We start from the raw sequence: 5,971 nt of genomic DNA on the forward strand, positions 1-5,971 counted from the left end.
GAGTAGCTGGGATTACAGGCATGCACTACCACACCCGGCTAATTTTATATTTTTTAGTAGAGATGGGGTTTCTCCATGTTGGTCAGACTGGTCCCTAACTCCTGACCTCAGGTGATCCGCCCGCCTTGGCCTCCCAAAGTGCTGGGATTACACATGTGAGCCACCGTATCCAGCCAACTTTCAGATGTTTTATAGGTATTTAAGCTGCTTTAAACTCTGTTACTTTGCAGTATGTGAATCTCTGCCAAGAATCTTTAAAAATAAAAACTTTAGTAACAGATGTTGTGAAAATTTTTCATCTAATAATAATATTCTAAAACTAAATCAAAAAATAAGCAAAAATACACCTAAAACATAGGAGAGAAAGAACCTATCAAATCAGACAATCAGCATTCTAGTTCCCAGGCGGTGGCAGTTCTTAGGGAAAAGATGGGTACTATATGTCAGGCTGACACAGTGGGGAGGCTGTCACCATTTGAGGGTTCCTATATATGGCCTTTGAATAGCCTCAAAACATCACTTTTGAGGGTTTGTTAGTTTGGCCCTTTTTTTTTTTTTTTTTTAGAGACAGAGTCTTGCTCTGTCGCCCAGGCTGGAATGCAAGTGGTGTGACCTTGGCTCACTGCAGCCTCAACCTGCCAAGTTCGATCAGTTCTCCAGCCTCAGACTCCTGAATAGCTGGGACTACAGGCATATGCGACCATGCCCAGCTAATTATTTTTGTATTTTTAGTAGAGATGGGGTTTCATCATGTTGCACAGGCTGGTCTTGAACTCCCGGACTCAAGCAATCCACCCATCTCGGCCTCCCAAAGCACTGGGATTACAGGTGTGAGCTACCATGCCTGGCCATTTGGTTGGTTGTTTTTTGTTTGTTTGCTTGTTTGTTTGTTTTTTGAGACTGAGTCTCACTCTGTCACCAGGCAGGAGTGCAGTGGTGCAATCTCGGCTCTCTGCAACCTCCGCTTCCCAAGTTGAAGCGATTCTCTTGCTTCAGCCTCCCGAGTAGCTGGGACTACAGGTGCACGCCACCACACCCGGCTAATTTTTGTATTTTTAGTAGAGACGGGGTTTAATCATGTTGGCCAGAATGGTCTCCATCTCTTGACCTCATGATCCACCCGCCTCGGCCTCCCAAAGTGCTGGGATTCCAGGCATGAGCCACTGCGCCAGGCCTTGGTTGTTTCTTAATGCAAAAACATAACATTGTGTAAATCATTTCCACCAATCTTGAATCTGTAGTCCTGAAACACTACTAAAATCTGTATTTTGTAGCAAATCAACATTTTAAATTTCACTTACAAAGACACATTTCTTCAAGCAACTCTTTTTTGTTTTTTTGAGACAGTCTCGCTCTGTCACCCAGGCTGGAGCACAGTAGCACAATCTCGGCTCACTGCAAGCTCTGCCTACCAGGTTCACATCATTCTCCTGCCTCAGCCTCCGGAGTAGCTGGGACTACAGGCGCCCGCCACCACGCCTGGCTAATCTTTTGTATTTTTTTTAGTAGAGATGGGGCTTCACCGTGTTAGTCAGGATGGTCTGCATCTCCTGACCTCGTGATCCACCCACCTCAGCCTCCCAAAGTGCTGGGATTCCAGGCACGAGCCACTGCGCCTGGCCCCTTCAAGCAACTCTTCATACTAAATTAATAAATTAAGATCCACTGAAAAAACAAGTTTTAATAATCTAAGCCCTCAATCAGAATACATAAGAAATAGACTCTTGATGGTTTTTTAGGATAATCAGATTTCTATTTTGTTTCAACTCTTATAAATGAAAACTCTATCCAAAAAAAATATTAAAAAACGTATTTTCCTGTCTCAGAAAGCAATAATAAAAATAACTCAGCCCTTTTTTTCTTTGTTTTAAAATTTTAACATATCTCAGCTTCCTCATTTTAAACACTTAGACTTGGTTTAATAAGCTTCACTAAGTCCTGCAGCTAGTTCTATGAAATTGTAGCATTTTCTAGTTTCAGTGTAATAATTATATTTTATATCCCACAAAAATTTCATTTATTGGTCATATTCTTCGTAACTAAAACTGAAATATTAGTTGCTGTTTTTGGCTTAAATATCAAATACTGGCACATATAATGCATGGTATGACCTCCTAAACCTTCCTTTTGAAAAATAATTCCTATAAAACTGCTTGGTTTTACGCTTTTTCTCCCAAAAGAAATATCCAGCCAAAGGATGAATTCCAGCTAACTGAAGTTTCCAGTTAACAGAGTTAATGCTCTAAAATTGGAATATATTCAAAATTGTTCGCATTTTATTATTTCTTCAGCAGTTATAGGTCTCCTTTGAGAAATAAATGTTATTTACTTTCATTCAGTATTAACAATGTTAGACTATGGGTAATATCGAGGTCTATATTCGAATGACTTTTTTCCACATCATTACTTATGAAAAACGAGGTAACAAATTAAGAAACCATCTTTCCAAAAAAGCTGAAAATTACAGTATTTTTTTTAAAGGGACTGACAGGTGTAGCCACAGAGTTACAGCCTTTGAAGGCTGAGACAGAGTTTCATGATCTAATATCCCCAATACTGTAACCAACAGAATGGATCCTTGAACTTTTTTTTTTTTTTTTTGGTATTTTTGTAGTGACAAGGTTTCACCATGTTGCCCAGGCTAGTCTCAAACTCCTGCACTCAAGCAATCTACCTGCCTAGTCCTCCCAAAGTGCTAGAATTACAGGTATGAGCCACTGAGGCTGGCCCCATGATCCCTAAAAATTTACCCACTAATGAATTCCCACAACCTCACTGCAGAAAGTAAGTTTGGGACGGGCGCAGTGGCTCACATCTGTAATCTCAGCACTGTGGGAGGCAGAGGCAGGTGGCTCACTTCAGGTCAGGAGTTCAGACCAGCCTGGCCAACATGGTGAAACCCTGTCTCTACTAAAAATACAAAAATGAGCCCAGTGAGATGGCATATGCCTGTAGTCCCAGCTACTGGGGAGGCTGAGGCAGGAGAATCTCTTGAACCCCGGAGGCAGAGGTTGCAGTGAGCCAAGATCTCCCCACGGCACTCCAGCCTGGGTGACAGAAAAAAAAAAAAAAAAGAATGTAAGTTTACTTTACACTATGTAATTTTTTCAGTATATAGCATTTATCTGTGAAGTGAAAATTAGGATGCAAAGCTACTACGCTGTCTAAACTGAAATGCTGTTATCCATCCACCCATTCATTCATTCAATCACACAATACTGGCATGCCTCCGGTGTGCCGCTGACGGGAAACATATGCAAAGCAGACACCCTTCCATCTTGGGGCATATGTTCTACAGAGGGGAACCAGACGGTAAACAACTCAATAAGTAAGCAACAAGGCATGTTAGAATGGGCTAAGTGCTATGGAAAAAAGAAAAAGTGTTGCAGGGAAACAGGATTTAGGGGTTCAGGAAGAGAAATGATTTCAAATAGGATGGTGAGAAGAGGCCTCACTAAGTCTGTGTGCAAATGGAAAAATAACAGTGATTTTTACTTATTATGTGGCTTCGAAATGCATTACACGGTTGCATTTTTTAAATATTCATATAAGCTTTCTGTTTTCTCTGCTTCACTGTTCTATTTCCTGATCTCCATGAAGAAGGCAGGTAGCCGACGGACATGACCATCCAGGGCACGCCAAAGATATTTCTTCTAATATTTTGGCTTACTTAATTTGTTTTTAAGACAGAGTCTTGCTTTGTCACCCAGGCTGGAGTGCAGGGGCGCAATCTTGGCTCACTGTAACCTCCACCTCCTGGGTTCAAGCAATTCTCCTGCCTCAGCCTCCCAAGTAGCTGGGATTACAGGCACCCACCAGCACACCCAGCTAATTTTTATATTTTTAGTAGAGACGGGGTGTCACCATGTTGACAAGGCTGGGCTCGAACTCCTGACCTCAGGTGATCCACCAGCCTGGGCCTCCCAAAGTGCTGGGATTACAGGCGCGAGCCACTGCGCCCAGCTCCACTCAACATTTCTTGAGAACTACAGCTATAATTAAAATAAAATTTGAGGGTCTCTACAAAACTAATAGTCAAGATGTAATTTATATTAGAAAATTTATCATTTTGTCCAGCAGTCTCTACGTAATCTAACATTAACGATTACTAAAGGTAGCTACAGCATGAACAGGAGTTCATGTCGTACTGCCTTACAGCAGTAAAAATTTCAGATATGAGTTGAAATGATCTCTTAAAATGAGCCCAGAGTGTCTCCAAACTGTAAATTTACACATGAAATTCACTTGTAATATTTCAAAATGAAATTGTTTTTATTAGCATTTTGTGTAATAATTCCAAGACATTTTCTAACTTGCAACCCGAACAAAAAACCAATGCGACCAAATAACTGATGTGTAAAATGTCTTTATTCTGAAGACTAAGAATCTTGAACTACTGTCTAAAGGCACCAAGAAAAACTTAGAGAAAGCAAATCACAAATGACTCAACTAGTCAACACATCTTTCACACAACATTTCTGTCGGTCTCGGGTAATGAAGATATTCAAAGTTGAAATGTATGCTGTTTAAGTAACCAAGGCAATTAAATAATGACTAACAAATGTAGGTGCTATTTAAGAAAGCACCAATTTTAACAAGAAATGGTATCACTGACTAAACTAAATATACTTCAACTGTTCCCAAAATACCCAATCCAAGCACATATTTTTAAAACGTGTGGGTTTTCCCCAAGAGAAGCAAAACTTTGACATTTCTCTTGGATATATTAGAGTTTCAGACCTCCAACCCACATCTGGAAAGAACATTTCAAACTTAATTTGATGTTACTTTTAAAAATCAAATGGCCAGCAATGAGATACTTAGTGACTAAGATCTGAATCTGACAGAGTCAACAGAATGTCAGAAATGAAATAAAAGAAGTATTCAAAGTTTATCATCCTCGATGTTTAGAAAGGAACATGGAACAAAAGATGCATTTGCCGCCTCTGCCCTTTAATTTCGTGAACACCACACTTCTCTCCTTATGTCACGCCAGGGAAGGGAAAATAAGAATTTTTTTTAAAGCTTGCTAAATTCAAATATGACCATTTCATCTGTATTTCTATCAATCCTCCTCCCCAAAATTTCTTTTGATTAAAAAAAAAAATCAGAACAACAGATTTAAGCCTACAGTAGATTCCACAGACTACACCTAGATTACTTTGCTCTAAGGCCAAGGAAAATGTTTACGATTTCAAGATCCACTCAGAAGCAAATACTGTATCTGCAATGCGTAAGCTTTTCGTTGGCAAGACCAGTCAATATCAGAGAACACGCAAGGTTTAAAAGGTTAAGTGGATGAAGGTTAAAAGCTAATAATAAATTAGCCAAGAAATATTACTTCCCACCGAGCCATAAAATAATTTCGGTCCTGACCAGAGGGATTTCTCGTTTTTGTATAGGGCATATAACCCTCTACGGTCTAAATGACCGTCAGAAAAACTGCACCAAGGCACCAGGGGTAGCAGAGACGCAGATTTCCAACACTGGGTGAGCCCGCGGTCGCAAATCTCATCGCGATTTCACCTTTGGGTGAAAAGGTGGGAGGGAAGCACGAAGTTTCAGCCTCGGCTCCACTGGAACAGACAACGTCTGAAGGACCCTGGGAGGAGGCGGAAAGGGGCGAAGTCGTGGTGTCCGCGGTGCAGCAACAGAGAATCGGGATCTTGGAAACGGGATGCGGAGGAGTGGGCTCTTATGTAAGCATACACCAAAACTGTGCGTGCACCCCCCGCCTGATGCACCTCTGAGCACACGTACACACAGCATCTCACCCAGGGGTGCAGCCCCAGCCTGCGTGCGCCGCTGAGCAGGGCGGACTGACCCTTCGGCCCGTCTGCACGTCCCCCCAAATCAGCGCAGCCACCACCCCGGGCTGCACCTCTGAGCACACGTACACACAGCATCTCACCCAGGGGTGCAGCCCCAGCCTGCGTGCGCCGCTGAGCAGGGCGGACTGACCCTTCGGCCC

General features: G+C 41.9%; 1 protein-coding gene across 1 annotated transcript in view; it reads right to left on the reverse strand.

Moving 5' to 3' along the window:
- The window catches only part of CLSTN1 (calsyntenin 1), a 125,426-nt gene extending 119,773 nt beyond the window's left edge, over positions 1–5,653 (reverse strand). Inside the window, exon 1 of the mRNA XM_011935778.1 lies at positions 5,527–5,653. The gene's annotated coding sequence lies outside the window, so the exon portion shown is untranslated. The remainder of the gene's footprint in view (positions 1–5,526) is intronic.
- Between the last annotated feature and the right edge of the window lie 318 nt (positions 5,654–5,971).

This window comes from Colobus angolensis, unplaced genomic scaffold (assembly GCF_000951035.1).
Source record: "Colobus angolensis palliatus isolate OR3802 unplaced genomic scaffold, Cang.pa_1.0 Scaffold149, whole genome shotgun sequence".
In the NCBI taxonomy this organism is placed as follows: domain Eukaryota; kingdom Metazoa; phylum Chordata; class Mammalia; order Primates; family Cercopithecidae; genus Colobus; species Colobus angolensis.